This window comes from Pristiophorus japonicus, chromosome 23 (genome assembly GCF_044704955.1).
Source record: "Pristiophorus japonicus isolate sPriJap1 chromosome 23, sPriJap1.hap1, whole genome shotgun sequence".
Taxonomy (NCBI): domain Eukaryota; kingdom Metazoa; phylum Chordata; class Chondrichthyes; family Pristiophoridae; genus Pristiophorus; species Pristiophorus japonicus.
The window spans coordinates 58,133,774-58,147,428 of NC_091999.1; the positions used below are offsets into that span (position 1 = coordinate 58,133,774).

At 46.2% G+C, this 13,655-nt stretch overlaps 1 pseudogene; it reads right to left on the reverse strand.

The window, feature by feature from the left end:
- Nucleotides 1-1,047: 1,047 nt before the first annotated feature.
- Nucleotides 1,048-13,655, reverse strand: part of LOC139235561 (Ig heavy chain C region-like) — a 96,685-nt pseudogene continuing 84,077 nt past the window's right edge.

Below are 13,655 nucleotides of genomic sequence, written 5' to 3' on the forward strand. Positions count from 1 at the left end.
GGGTATCCCTGGAGATTGAGCATGCAGTGTCCACCGGTAGACTCGTGGCCTTCCATGAGAGGTGAGCACCAGAGAGACTGGAGTGCATCATTCAAGAGGGAACAGAATTGTAATTTTAATTAATTTGATTTGATTTGACAAAAGTTACCTTTATGTTGAATTGTTAATTTGTGTTTTTGGTTCCCGAAAAAAAACACAAGTGGGCACTTTAATGAAAGTTTCTGGAGTGTGACGCCCCTCCCCCCTTTAATCAGGGGGAACTTAATTATTGTTCTACTTAAAATAGTTGTGAACAATGTGGCCCACCCAACGCAGCTGGTCGAGTGTGGTCAGTGCTTCAATGCTGGGGATGTTGTCTGATCGAGGAATCACCAGGACTGGTTTGATGAGAATGACCAGGAGATCCAAGAGCTAATTAATCAAGCACAGTGCAATTCTGAACCTAAAACAACAACCCAACTCGGGAGCAGCAAAGCAGCATTACAGACGGCTTAAGGCCGAGGTCCAAGAAAAAACCTGTGACCTAAAGCATAGATGGTGGGTGGAGAAATCACAGGAGTTTCAGTAGCTCGCTGACAGCTATGATGTGCGAGAATTCTTCATCGCAGTCAAGGCCCAAGTACTCAAGGCACCACCCGACTGCTGGCCAAGAATGGTGAAACACTCATCAAGGACACTGAGGCAGCCAGGACCCACTGGAAGGAGCACTTCGAAGATGTCCTTAACCGAGACTATGCCTTTGACTCGAGTGTCCTCGACTCCATCCTGCAGCATGCTACCCGCCACCATCTCAGCAAAACCTCAGCCCTGCACGAGATAGAAATGGCCATCCGCCAGCTCAAGTACAACAAGGCAATGGTAACGGATGGAATCCCCACTGAGGCACTAAAGTATGGTGGAGAGGCAATATTGGAATGGATGCAGGACCTCATCTCTCTCAGCTGGAAGGAGGAGAGCATGTCTGGAGATCTCAGAGATGCAGTAATCGTGACCATCTTTAACAAAGGGGACAAGTCCGACTGTGGCAATTACAGATGAGTATCCCTGTTACCAGCCACTGGGAAAGTCATTGCTAGAATCATCCTCAATCGTCTTCGCCTGTGGCTGAGGAGCTCCTCCTGGAGTCACAATGTGGATTTCGTCCTCTACGGAGTACAACGCACATGGAGTAGATACAGATTAAAGCTCCCTATGCACTGTCTCAGCAGACATTCCCAGGGCACGTACAACATGGGTTATGTTATGTATGCAACCCTATGTAACCAGCAATCTACCGCCATCAGAGGGATATCTGTTGGAGTCCCAAGGGATCCCAGCATCTCTTGGGAACCTGGTATATATGCAGGCCTCCCGTGCTGTACGTGCATTCTGGAGTTGGAAAAAAGAGACCAAGATCACACTTACTCATGTCTACAGTACTCAATCACGTTACTTTATTCTGGACATAACAATTGGCGACGAGATAATGAACCATCATGCGAAAATGCAGAGAACTGTTGGTATCCTGGAGAAATTCTCAGAAGGGGACGATTGGGAGGTCTTCATGCAGTGACTCGACTAATACTTCATGGCCAACGAGCTGGCAGGGAATGTGAATGTTGCCAAACAAAGGGCGATCCTCCTCACTCTCTGCGGGGCAACAAACTATAGCCTCATGAAGAATTTTCTTGCTCCGGTGAAACCAACAACCAAATCGTATGAAGAACTGTGTACACTGGTCCAGGAGCACCTAAATCCGAAGGAGAGCATTCTGATGGCAAGGTATCGATTTTACACATGTCAACGGTCTGAAGGCCAGGAAGTGGCGAGCTACGTCAGTGAAATAAGGCACCTTGTAGGACATTGCAAATTTGATGGATGCCAGGAATGAATGCTAAGAGATTTTTTGTGCTTGGCATTGGCCATGAAGATATACTTGGCAAATTATTGACTGTTAAAACACCGAAACTGAGCAAAGCCATAACGATAGCCTCGGCATTTATGTCCACCAGCGATAACACCAAACAAGTTTTGCAGCAATCAGAGGTTTTGGCAAGTACTGTACACAAAGTAACATCGTTTTCAGGCAGGAATGCATATGGCAGAATGTACACGCCTGCAGCTGCATGATCTCAGATGACTCAGAGTCTGCCATCAAGCGTTAATGCGAGGCAATTAACAGCTTGTTGGCACTGCGGAGGTGATCATCGAGCCCATCAATGTAGCTTCAAACACTATGCGTGCAAAGGCTGTGGAACAATGGGACACCTCCAGCGAATGTGCAGATGAGCTGCAAACACTGCAAATCACCACATTGCAGTGGTAGACCGATCCATGGTGGATCAAACTGAACTAGAGACTCAAACCGAGGAGGCAGAAGTGTACAGGGTACACATCTACATCACGAAATGTCCACCGATCATGTTAAATGTTGAACTGAACGGAATTCCAGTATCTGTGGAATTGGACATGGGTGCGAGTCAGTCCATCATGAGAAAAGGACCTTCGACAGGCCCAAGCTGAGCCCCATTCACACCAAACTGAAAACTTACACGAAAGAGCTGATACCAGTAATTGACAGCACGGTATTAAAAGTCTCTTATAATGGAACATACACGAACTACCACTAAGGATAGTGTCAGGAGCTGGCCCCACACTGTTTGGCAGAAGCTGGCTGAGAAAAATACGCTGGAGCTGGGATGACATCCGAGCGCTTTCATCCATCGATGACGCCTCATGTGCCCAGGTTCTGAGCAAGTTTCCATCATTGTTTGAGCCAAGGATCGGAAGTGTCTTGAGGGTGAATGTGCAGATCCACTTGTTTCCCGGTACATGACCCATCCATCACAAGGCACGAGCAGTGACATATATGATGCGAGAGAAAGTGGAGAACGATTACGGCAGGCTGCAACGAGAGGGCATCATCGCACTGGTGGAGTTCAACGAGTGGGCCAGTCAGATTGTTCTGGTTCTCAAGGGCGATGTCATGGTCAAAATTTGCGGGGACTATAAATAATGATTAACCATTTTTCGCTGCAGGACCAGTATCCGCAACCCAAGGCAGATGAACTATTTGCGACACTGGCAGGAGGAAAGACATTCACCAAGTTGGACCTGACCTCGGCCCACATGACGCAGGAGCTGGCGGAATCTTAAAAAGGCCTCACCTGCATCAACACGCTCAAAGGTCTGTTCCTCTACATTAGATGCCCGTTTGGAATTCGATCGACAGTGGCTATTATTCAGAGGGACATGGAGAGTCTGCTACATTCGGTTCTGCACATCGTGGTTTTCAGGATGATATACTGATCACAGGTCGGGACACCATCGAGCACTTGCAGAACGCGGAAGAGGTTCTAAGTCGGCTAGATCATGTGGGACTCAGGTTGAAACGCTCGAAGTGTGTTTTCCTGGTGCCAAAGGTCGAGTTCTTAGGGTGAAGAATCGTGGCAGATGGCATCAGACCACTGACACCGAGACGAAGGCCATCATGAATGCGCCGAGACCACAGAACGTGACGGAGCTGCGGTCGTTCCTGGGTCTCCTCAATTATTTTGGTAATTTCCTACCCGGGTTGAGCACCTTGCTAGAACCTCTACACATGTGGCTGCGCAAGTGAGATTATTAGGCATGGGGGAAATCAAAAGAGACTGATTTTGAGAAAGCCCGAAATCTGTTATGTTCTAACAAACTGCTTGTCCTGTATGATCCATGTAAACGTTTAGTGCTAGCTTGCGATGCATCATTGTACAGGGTCGGGCGTGTGTTACAATGAGAAAACGAATTGGGAACATTGCAAACGGTCGCCCATGCGTCCAGGAGTTCGTCCAAGGCCGAAAGGACCTACAGCATGATTGAAAAAGAAGCTCTGGCATTCGTTTACGGGGTGAAAAAATGCACCAGTAGCTGTTTGGGCTTTAGTTCGAGTTAGGAACTCACCATAAGTTGATCATATCGCTATTCACAGAGAACAAAGGTATTAAAACCTAAGCTTCTGCTCGCATCCAAATATGGGCGCTCACGCTGTATGCATATAAGTATGTAATTCACCACTGGCCAGACACAGAGAACTGCGCTGATGCCCTCAGTTGGCTACTTTTCCCACCACCGGGGTGGAAATGGCGCAGCCTGCAGACTTGCTCTTGGGGATGAATGCATTTGAAAATGAAAAGTCACCCGTTTTGGCCAACAGATGAGGACCTGGAACAGCCAGGATCCTTTACTGTCCCTTGTAAAAACTGTGTCCTCCAGCGGAGATGCATGAAGAGATCAAGCAGTTCCAGCAGCAAAAAGACGAAATGTCCAGACAGACTGACTGTCTTTTGTGGGGTAATCACGTGGTTTTGCCCAAGCAAGGCAGACAAATGTTCAAACCTCAACAACACTGTGCCCACCCAGGCATAGTAATGATGAAAGCTGTAGCCAGACCCAATGTGTGGAGGCCCGATATCGACTCAGATTTGGAGTCTTGCGTGCGCCAATGCACCACTTGCTCGCAACTGAGCAATGCACCCAGGGCACCCAAGTTAGCGGTCATGGCCCTCAAAACCGTGGTCTAGGATCCACGTTGACTTTGCTGGCCCATTTCGAGGCAAAATGTTCTTTGTTCTTGTGGATGTTTATTCTAACTGGATTGAGTGTGTAATAATGTCTGTAAGCACATCCACTGCCACCCTCAAAAACCTACGAGCCATGCAAGGCCTGCCTGATATTCTTATCAGCGACAACGGGCCATGCTTCACCAGCGCTGAATTCAAGGAATTCATGACACGTAATGGGATCAAGCACATCATATCTGCCCCGTTCAAGCCCGCATCCAATGGCCAGACAGAACGTGCAGTCCAAACCATCAAGCAAAGCTTGAAACACATGTAAAAAGGCTCCGTACAGACCCACCTGTCCCGAGTCCTGCTCAGCCACTGCACCAGACACCATTCTCTCACCGGGGTTCCCCAGCTGAGCTGCTCCTGAAAAGGGTTCTCAAAACAAGGCTTTCTCTCGTTCACCCTGATATCCATGATCAAGTCGAGGGCAGGCGGCATCAACAAAGCATTTACCGTGATCGCACAGATTTGTAACGCAATATTGAAGGCAATGACCCAATATTTGTACTCAACTATGGACATGGTCACAAATAGCTTGCTGGCACTGTCATAGCCAAAGAAGGGAGGAGGGTGTTTCAGGTCAAACTTGCAGAAAGCATTTGGACCAAACCAAACTGCGATTGACAGACAGCCACAAGCAACCAACATCGACCCTCCGACACACACACAAGTGTCAACCAACATCATGGCTGACGACGAAGCTGAACTCATCATCCCCAGCAGCCCAGCAAGGTCAGCTGCGCAGCAGACCAGCGAAGAACCAACCAACTCACCTGCACCTGCATTTGTACTGAGACGATCGACTTGGGAGCGAAAAGCTCCAGATCATCTCAACTTGCAAATAAGTGTACTATTAACTTTGGGAGGGAGTGATGTTATGTGTGCAACCCTATTTAACCAGAATTCTACCACCACCACAGGGCGTATCTGTTGGAGTCCCAAGGGATCCCAGCGTCCCTTGGGAGCACTGTATATAAGCAGACCTTCCATGTTGTACGTGCACTCTGAAGTTCGAATAAAGAGACAATTCACATGTACTCACGTCTACAGTACTCAATCACATTACTTTTTCAGGACTTAACATGTTAAATATAGAATAAAGCTCCCTCTATACTGTTCCACCAAACGTTTCCAGTGCAAGTACAGCACAGGTTAGACACAGACTACATCTCCCTCTAACTTGTCCCAGCCATTCCAGGGCAGATACAGCACCTGTTAGATGTAGAGAAAATCTCCCTCTATACTGTTCCAGCGGATATTCGCGGGGCAGGTGTAGCACGGGTGAGATACAGAGTAAAGCTCCCTCTACACTGTCCCATCAAACACTCCCAGGACAGATACAGCATGGGTTAGAGACAGAGTAATGTTTCCTCTAAACTGTCTCATTAACCATTCCCTGGGCAGGTACAATCAAACTCATGGTCTACTGGGCTGTAGGAATACACGCCCTCCTGTATGGCTCAGAGGCATGGACAATGTACAGTTTTTCTCGCTGGAGATATATCACCAACTATGTCTCCGCAAAATCCTACAAATCACCTGGCAGTACAGGCACACCAACATCAGCGTCCTCGTCCAGGCTAACGTCCCCAGCATTGAAGCACTGACCACACTCGTTTAGCTCCGCTACGCAGACCACATAGTTCGCATGCCAGACACGAGACTCCCAAAGCAAGTGCTCTATGCGGAGCTTCTTCACTGAAAATGAGCCAAAGGTGGGCAGAGGAAACGTTACAAGGATACCCTCAAAGCCTCCCTGATAAAGTGCGTGATCCCCACTGACATCTGGGAGTCCCTTGCCAAAGACCTCCCTAAGTGGAGGAAGTGCATCCGGGAGTCTCATCGCCAAGGGCATGCAGAAAACAAGTGCAGGTAGTGGAAAGAGCGTGCTGCACCCAACCACCCCTTCCTTCAACGACTATCTGTTCCACCTGTGACAGAGTCTGTGGCTCTCGTATTAGAATGTTCAGCCACCAAATAACTCACTTCAGGTGTGGAAGCAAGTCTTCCTCGATTCCGAGGGACTGCCTATGATGATGATGATGATGATGACAACACAGGTTAGATACAGAGTAAAGCTCCATCTACAATGTCTCACCAGACATTCCCAGGAAGATACAGCCTTGGATATTGAAGGTTAACTCACCCTCTAGCCTGTCCCAAACAGTCCCAGGGCAGGTACAGCATTGGTTAGATACAGAGTTAATCACCCTCTACACTGTCCCATCAATCATTCGCACAATAGGCACAACATGGGTTTGTCAGAGAGTAAAGCTCCTCATAGACTGATCCATTAAACACTCCCATCGCAGTTACGGCATGGATTAGATATAGAGTACAACTCCTGCGACATTGTCCCATCAAACACTCCCAGCGCAGGTACAGTACAGGTTACATACGCTGTAAAACTCCCCCGACACTGTCCCTCAAACACTTCCAGGACAGATAAAGCACGGGTTAGATACAGAGTAAATCTCCCTCTACACCATCCCATCAAACACACCCAGAGGAGGAACAACGTGGGTTAGATACTGAGTAAAGTTCACCCTACACTATCCTATCAAACACTCCGTGGAAAGATGCAGCATGGATTAGATAAGAGAAAAAAGCTTGCTCTGCAGTATCCCATCAGGAACTGCCAGGGCAGGTACTGCACACGTTAGACAGAAAGGTTTACGCTGGGTTTTCAAGAACTTGGGGCCTGGACAACAGAAGGCACAGCCACCAATTATAATCAGAGATGCTCAGGAAGATAGATATCTCATGGGTGGGCGACGGGGGGGTGGGGGTGGAGTTAGCGGTGTGGTGCTGGTTGGGGCTGGAGGAGTTTACAGAGCTCGGGAGGGGCGAGGCCATGGAGTGTTTTGAAAATAAGTATTAGAATTTTGAAATCAAGGCGTTGCTGAACCAGAAACCAATGTTGTTCAGCGAGCAGAGGGCTGATGGGTGAGCTGGACTTGGTGAGAGTTTGGGGTTTGATATAATAGAAGGTGAAAGGGGTGAGAAGTGATATAAGTTAGATTAAGAAAAAGCACTAAAATGGAAGTCGGTAACAGAACATCAATTAGTCTCCTCTGATCATGGAGGAATCAAATATTCGACACACTGTGTTTGAAACGAAGATAATTTGTCAACATTTGTACAAGATATTAATCTCCAGCCCATATATATAGGTTATTAATATAATCAGAAACAAACAAGAGCTGCCAGAATGAATATGGTTCAGTGCCCAAAGCAATCCCAGTAAATCCTGTTGTATTTACAAATGCAGCCATTCTCCTCAGACCATTTAAAAATGAGATGACGAGGAATTTCTTCTTGCAAATCTGTGGCATTCTCTGCCCCAGAGAGCTGTGGAGGCTGGATCATTGAATAAATTTAAGGCGGAGATAGACAAGTTTAACAGAGATGCTCACAATCAGGAAGGCTTTAGATTGAGTCAGGGAACAGAGTGGTTATGCTCACAATCAGAAAATGGTTACAGTACGGAAGGTCATTCGGCCCGTCGAGCCCTTGCCGGCTCCCAGCTAGTCCCACAGCCACGCCTTTTCCCCCCGGCCCTGAAAATATTTTCTTTCAGATACTTATCCAATTCCCTTTTGAAATCTGTGATTGAGTCTGCCTCCACCATCCTTTCAGGCCGTGCATTCCAGATCCTGATGATTCATAGCATGAAATAGATTTTTCTTACATCGCCTTTAGTTCTTCTGCTCATCCACCTTAAATCCGTCTCCTCTGGTTCTTGAACCTTCCACCAATGGGAAAAGTATCTCTCGATCTACTCTGTCCGGACCCCTCATGATTTTGAACATCTCTATCAATTCTCCTCTCAACGTTCTCTGCTCCAAGAAGAACAACCCCAGATTCTCCAGTCAAGTCACGTAACTGAAGTCCCTCATCTCGTGAATCATTCTTGTCAATCTCTTCTGCATCCTCTCTTAGGGTATCCCATCCCAAAGGGCGGTGCCCAGAATTGGACACTTGAGGCCGAACCAGTGTTTTACAAAGGTTCATCATAACCTCCTTGCTTTTGTACTCTATGATGCCCAGGATCCTGTAAGGTTTTTTTAACTGCTTTCCCAACCTGTCCTGCCACCTTCAGCGATTTGTTCACATATACCCGCAGGTATCACTGTTCATGCATTAGCTTTAGGATTGTACCCTTTAGTTTATATTGCCTCTCCTCGTTCATTAAATCATGCTTTTCTAATTTTATTTCTTCACTCAGATTCACGGCCTCATTTTATTTCTTCCTCCGAGCCCTTCAACTAAATCTGGCAGTGGGAGGTTGGCGAGTGGTGATTGATTGCCCTGGGAACCAACAGGAAGAGAGGTCAGAAGCCGGAGGGCCCAGGGAGCAGCGTGTTCTGCAACCAATCGGGGTTCTTGAGGGGTGGATCCTGAGTCGGCCTGTCAGGTGAGTATGTGTCAACCCCTGTTCAACAATTTATCTTTTAAAAGCTAAATCGAGATTTATTTTGTCAACAAAACAGTTTAACATCTGTCAGTATTTTATTTCCATTTATGAGTTCCTATCATGAGTTTCAGACACTTCAGTGCCAAGTGGACCAGGTATTTAAAGGTCATTCATTTCCCTCTTTCCATGTCGCTGTTAGTTAAAGGGACAGAGATTGATTTCCTCTCATTATGCATTTGTAGTAGTTAACGTAACATCCTTCCTGTTGGTAGTGAGTCACATTCTGTACTGGGCGTGATGGCTGGTGGCATCAGCCTTTAAAATACGCATTCTCTTGTTCAAATCTCTCCAGGGTCTCACCCGTCTCTATCTCTGTAACCTCCTCCAATCCATCAACCCACTTAATGGTTTGTTTTCTTTGGAACAGAGGAGGCTGAGGGCAGACGTTAATGAGGTGTATAAAATTATGAGGAGCCGAGATAGAGTGGATAGGAAGGACCTATTTCCCTTCACAGAGGGGTCAGCAACCAGCTGAACCTTTTAACTAGTACTTAGCAAGCCCAGCAAGAGAGGGGTATGTTCTTGACTTAGTATTAGGGACTGAAGCTGGGCAGGTGGAAGGGGTAGCAGTGGGTGAGCATTGGTGTTAGTGATCGTAATTCAGTTAGATTTAGGGTAGTTATGGAAAAGGACAAAGATAGACCAGGAATAAAAGATCTCAATTGGGGAAACGCCAATTTTACTGAGCTGAGATGTGGTTTAGCCAAAGTGGACTGGAAACAGCTACTTGAAATGGTGAGAGATTGGGAAATGTTGGTGTTCAGAGGGATCTTGGTGTCCTTGTACACGAATCACTGAAAGGTATTTTGCAGGTACTGCAAGCAATTAAGAAACCAAATGGTATGTTTTTTATTACAAGAGGATTTGAAGATAATAGTAAACATAAGAACATAAGAAATAGGAACTGGAGTAGGCCAGACGGCCCATAGAGCCTGCTCTGCAATTCAATAAGATCTTGGCTTTTCTGATCATAGACTCAGCTCCACTTACCCGCCCGCTCTCCATAACCCCTTATCCCCTTATCATTGAAGAAACTATTTCTGTCCTAAATTTATTTAATGTCCCAGCTTCCACAGCTCTCTGAGGCAGCAAGTTCTGCCGATTTACAACCCTCTGAGAGAAGAAATTCCTCCTCATCTGTTTTAAATGGGCGGCCCCTTCTTCTAAGATCTTGCCCTCTAGTTCGAGTCTCCCCCATCAGTGCAAACATCAGCTCTGCATCCACCTTGTCAAGACCGCTCATAATCTTAAACGTTTCGATAGATCACCTCTCATTCTTCTGAATTCCAATGAGTAGAGGCCCAAACTACTCAACCTTTCCTCATAAGTCAACCTGCTCATCCCTAATATCAACCTTGTGAACCTTCTCTGAACTGCCTCCAAAGCAATTATATCCTTTCTTAAATATGGAAACCAAAACTGCACGCAGTTTTCCAGGAGTGGCCTCACCAAAACCTTTTATAACTGCAGCAAAACTTCCCCACTTTTATACTCCATCCCCTTTGAAATAAAGGTCAAGATACCATTGGCCTTCCTGATCACTTGCTGTACCTGCACACTATCCTTTTGTGTTTCATGGACAAGTAACCCCAGGTCCTGCTGTACTGCGGCACTTTGCAATCTTTCTCCATTTAAATAATAACTTGCTCTTGGGCGTTTTACTGCAATTATATAGGACCCTGGTGAGACGACACCTGGAGTATTGTGTACAGTTTTGATTGCTTACCTAAGGACGGATGTACTTGCCATTGAGGATGGCAACGAAGGTTCACCTGACTGATTCCTGGGATGGGGGTATTGTCCTGTGAGGAGAGATTGAGTAGACTAAGCCTATATTCTCTACAGTTTAGAAGAATGAGAGGTGATCTCATTTTAAAACAAACAAAATTCTTATTGGGCTTGACAGGGTAGATCAGGGGTGTCAAACATATGGCCTGTGGGCCCCCCCATGCCCTAACCGGCCCGCCATGAGTTTTAATTTGTACGAGCCCTCCCCCTGCGCTGCCCGGATCTTTTGCTTGCGAACTGGAACACAACCTGAATTTATCGGCCGTCATGGAACAGGATAGGGGCGGCTGAGGCACGGGGAAGGTCAGTCGGTGTCCAAGGGGAGCAATTCTGGGACAATGAGGGCTCTCACACGGACTGTCAATGGGAGATAAACTTTGAGTGAGGCAGTGAGTAGATAAATACCAAGAGAGAGGGGGAGGAGTGTCGCATGAACTCCAGGTGATTTAACAGATGATGAGGGTTAGTGCAGGGTAGGTAGTGAGGGGGTTGTGTTCCTGCACTTCTCCCCCCCTCCTCGGCCCCAGCGAGGCGCTGCTTTTAAAATTCTCAGCCTCGTGTTCAAATCCCTCGATGGCCCCGCCCCATCTATCTCTAACCTCCTCCAGCCCCGACACCCCTCCCTATTTCTGTAACCTCCTCCAGCCCTACACCCCTCCCTATCTCTCTAACCTCCACGGGCCCCTACACCTCTCCCTATCTCTCTAACCTTGTTAGGGTTAACTTCAAACCACCACTCGGATTCTGTTAGCCTTAAACTAAATGCAGGTTTTATTAATACAAGCCGGCAGGGGAGCTATCCTTGAAAGAATGCTCGAAGATACTGCCAGAGACAACTTACATTATACAGTTTCAAATTATCGCATTACGTAATTACGCAAGTTACAATTAATAAATGCTGATTAATACATGAATGATTGGTTCAGCGATTCCTCCAATCTGGCTTCTATATGCCTTAATTGGGAAAACCAAACACATGTTGTTATGATTCTTTTTATTTAACTTTTATCTTGCTATACAATTCAAATTCTATGTTATCTGTGTCCGTGCCCAGCTCCCTTTGGTCTATGAATTGGAACATCTGCTCCTCTGTGGTAGGCATCCCACACATGCTTCCCACAATCTGAAAAACAGGCTGTGGGTTCCATTTTAAAAACCTGTTAACTCCATTTTAAAACATCGCAATTATTATTATTAGTTGTAATTACAATTTCTAATCTGCCCTTTCAGTCCCTCCTGTTGGTCCCTGATTATTTCTAAATAATCAGCTGAGCACATATATGTTCTGAGCCTTCTGCTGGAAATGGTGATATCAAGTTCATATCCCTGGGATCGCTCGTAGTTCCATCTTTTGCGGAGTCTTTACATACTACCCTTGACCATTTCCCTGGGATATTGGCACGCCACTTATATTTATTTTTGTACAGGCAGTGCATAAGCTCGGGGTCTTGGTTGTTTCCCTAATGCGTTACAAAATCATTCGCCTCCCCTATCATGCCTACATTACATAATTAACTAGGCTGTTTGCTGTTCGGCTAGAACCACGTGGTTGTATTTCTCTCTGATCTGACACATCAGATATAGTTGGATCACGATACATATCACTTCCACTACCATTATTACCTCAATTGAATGCCACTTCAATTTGAGGACTGCGTAGGCTTCAGGTGACCAGCCCTTAAACATATCGCACGATGAACAACACTTTTGCTTTCCCTGCCTTATTCTGTCTTGATTCGTGTGTCTCCTGCCTCGGTTTCGTTGATCAGGCGATCGGATTGGGACACTCATGACTCAGATCAGGTATTCATGCCGTCTTTTTGTTTGATTAACCTTCTTTGGATCTAGCAAAGGCTTTCTGCGTTCTTGATTACGGGCCTTGGCCAACCTATTCTTTCTGCGTCTCTTGTATCTGCCTCCACAGTCTCCCAGGAGCATCAGCAACACTATCAGCTGCACTAGGACTAACACATTGGATATAATTATAATCCCTATCTTCCAACTTTGCTCGGGTAAGCCTCGCCTATCTTTGCACTTGTTACATAACATCACCAACCAAATCAAGGCTATAACTATCTGTACTGCCACTAGGTTATGTGAAAGGATCGTTATCCAGGGATGTATAATATCAGGTTATCCTTTATTTCACTGTCCAGTTCTTTTGCTTTATCCTTCAGATCTTGATATATTTTAATGTTATTTCTTGAGCTAGTTAAATCTTCAAGTAACAGGGGAATTGATTGTGCTTGCTCTTACATGTAAACATCAATATCTTGCTTAATCTCATCGCTTATATTTCATGTCACTGTCTTCCTGGCATGTCATGCGTGCTCTTCCCACTGCCACCGATTGTCTTGAAGTCACGTAAGTTCCCAGGCTAGTTACCGCACAATATTCCCCTCGCCCTTGATCGTTGTAATGTGTGGGTTCGGTTCGGGCAGGGTTTTTTCCACTGACACATCCTTCCGTAGTATTGTCATACCCGCAGCTATCCTTGCTCCCGTCTCCCACTGGGCGAGGACCTATAGTTAGGCATCTTTCTCTCCGGCACACGGATAACGATATTCCCCTTATATTTCCATTCATTTTGCTATCATACTGGTCCATTGCGGATGTACTCTTCCCCTCGTATTATGTTTGTTTCCCCTCACATCCTCCTGTAACCGCATACACCCTTGTCATTCCTTTCAAAAAGGGCCACATTACAGCAAATGTCAAAAGGGACAAAGTTGTTAAAAAGACAAGCCTGAAGGCTCTGTGCCTCAATGCGAGGAGTATTTGTAATAAGGTGGAAGAATTAACTGCAC